This window comes from Austrofundulus limnaeus, unplaced genomic scaffold (genome assembly GCF_001266775.1).
Source record: "Austrofundulus limnaeus strain Quisiro unplaced genomic scaffold, Austrofundulus_limnaeus-1.0 Scaffold67, whole genome shotgun sequence".
Lineage (NCBI taxonomy): Eukaryota > Metazoa > Chordata > Actinopteri > Cyprinodontiformes > Rivulidae > Austrofundulus > Austrofundulus limnaeus.
Window position 1 is genome coordinate 989,991 of NW_013952469.1, and position 2,413 is coordinate 992,403.

At 36.6% G+C, this 2,413-nt stretch overlaps 1 protein-coding gene across 1 annotated transcript in view; it reads right to left on the reverse strand.

The window, feature by feature from the left end:
- The window catches only part of cunh11orf24 (chromosome unknown C11orf24 homolog), a gene marked incomplete in the record, with an annotated part of 9,413 nt that extends 7,203 nt beyond the window's left edge, over positions 1-2,210 (reverse strand). The window contains 1 exon segment of the mRNA XM_014010279.1: positions 1,936-2,210.
- Between the last annotated feature and the right edge of the window lie 203 nt (positions 2,211-2,413).

Below are 2,413 nucleotides of genomic sequence, written 5' to 3' on the forward strand. Positions count from 1 at the left end.
GTCCTGTAGCATCTTGAGTTACTTTCCCCTGCTTTCGTCATCTCTCCACCACCACTGAACTTCCTTCATATTTTGTGTCTTTTTATTTTCTTCTTCCTGTTCTTTGGCACTTGGATTGAGCAGTTTTATTCACGAGACTAGAAAAATTAATGGATTAAACGACTGCATGAGCATAAATATTTAAAATATAATCCCTTTGAGTGAAATAAAAGCCAGAAATCTATCAGTCTAACAAATATAAATGGCAATTTTTTACATTGTTTTGTGCTTAATTGACATACTTATGAAAATAAAAAGTTACATAACTTGTCTTTAACTTCCAAATGAAGACCTAATCCTTATCTACAACAGGTAAGATAATATATGTTTATAACACTCTCAAGAAACCCCATTTGAAAATATCATGTACATCCCTTTAATAATATTTTTCTAACTTACTGTGACAGCAGATCTTATCAATCATAAACACAGAAAGCGACCTGCCCAGAAGATAAACTGCTAACTCAAACAACAAACGTGGACAGCGCGCGCTGCCACAGCAAACCAAACTCCCTTTAAAAAAACGACATTTTAACACGAAGCTGAAGTTAGCTTCCGATTCGGGAAATGACTAAAGGGATATTACAACTAATTTTTCACTACCTTGCGCATGTTTAACCTGCTCTAGCTCAAAAACTACAACACCTACACTCTTCAAATCTGGACTAGATTATTTTACACTAATAGAAGAATATTTAAAAACATGTTTGGGATTTGGGAAAGCTTTGTCTGATTTGTGAAAAATCAATAAAGTTTGTTTTTCATCATTTTTATGCAACTGGACCACATTAGATCTGGTCCAGCTCAAAAACCACAACACCTGGACTCTTCAAACCAGGACTACATTATTCTACACTAATAGTGGAATATGTAAAACTAAGTTTGAGCTTTGGGAAACCTTTGTTTGATTTGTGAAACATCAACAAAGTTTGTTCATCATCATTTTTCAGGCAACTGGACCACACTGGACCTGGTCCAGCCCAAGAGTCCAGGTGTTGTGGTTTTTGAGCTGGACCAGATCTAATGTGGTCCAGTTGCCTAAAAAACAATGAAAAACAAACTTTATTGATTTTTCATAAATCAGATAAAGGTTTCCCAAAGCTCAAACTTAGTTTTTATTATTCTTCTATTAGTGTAGAATAATCCAGTCCAGGTTTGAAGAGTCCAGGTGTTGTGGTTTTTGAGCTGGATCAGGTCTAATGTGGTCCAGTTGCATAAAAACGATGAAAAACAAACTTTGTAGAAGTTTCACAAATCAGACAAAGCTTTCCCAAATCCAAAACGTGTTTTTAAATATTTTTCTATTAGTGTAGAATAATCTAGTCCAGATTTGAAGAGTGTAGGTGTTGTAGTTTTTGAACTAGAGCAGGTTAAACACGCGTAAGGTAGTGAAAAATTAGTTGTAATATCCCTTTAGTCATTTCCCGAATCGGAAGCTAACTTCAGCTTTGTCATTTACACGTTGTTCCGACAAGACCACCGCAAAGCAGCGTCCAGGAGCCCAAGATCCACGAAAACATTGGCAATATCGCCTGTAGTGAGTGTCGGCGTGACTGGAGACTGTGAATGAGTGGAGTGGACAGACAGACAGACAGGTAATCGTAGACAAGCAGAGTCTAAATAAACTAAACTAAACTAACTGCATACCTAAACGTTAATTATTGCATCGTTCACGCCACAACATAACAATTAAAGTGTAATTTAATATAATGTAACTGTTCAATGAAAAAAAAAAACGATCTAGGATTTTTTTTTTAAATTCATCTCCTGCCAAACGCCAGTGAAGCTGTTTAGCTAACGCTAACAAGCTAGTTCCCCAAACGGTGAAAAATATTCACAAACTGACAAAAATAAATCCATGATAACGTTGAGGTTAATGTGATTTCATAGGCTTACCAGCGTCACGCTACGACCTGTTTACAGAAAACGCCTCTGATGTGTCCACACACAGGACAAGCTCCAACTCAGGAGGTGGTGCACCGACAAAATATGTCCCCACTTCCTCTAGCCCCGCTCTCATCGTTCCGACCAACAAACAGCCACAGCAAGTTTTAGCTAAAACTTAGAATCAAATGTAGGTGTTTTAAAAATACCATGTTATTAAATTTAAACTGGATAATTACAAATCCTATTAACTGTGAGGGGGAAAAACACTCATACTCGTGGTTGTTGTTTTTTTTTGTTTGTTTTTTGGACGAAATTTGTTCCCACACCTCACTAGTTCACTGCTTTTCCCCCTCTGCTGTTCATATCAGAAAGCACAAATGCATACTGGTGAAAAAAATGGTTATAATTAATGTCGTACAACATAAACCGGATGTTTGTTTGTGTATTCATGCCTACTTCCGGTTTGTTAAAATGCATTCAATCTAAA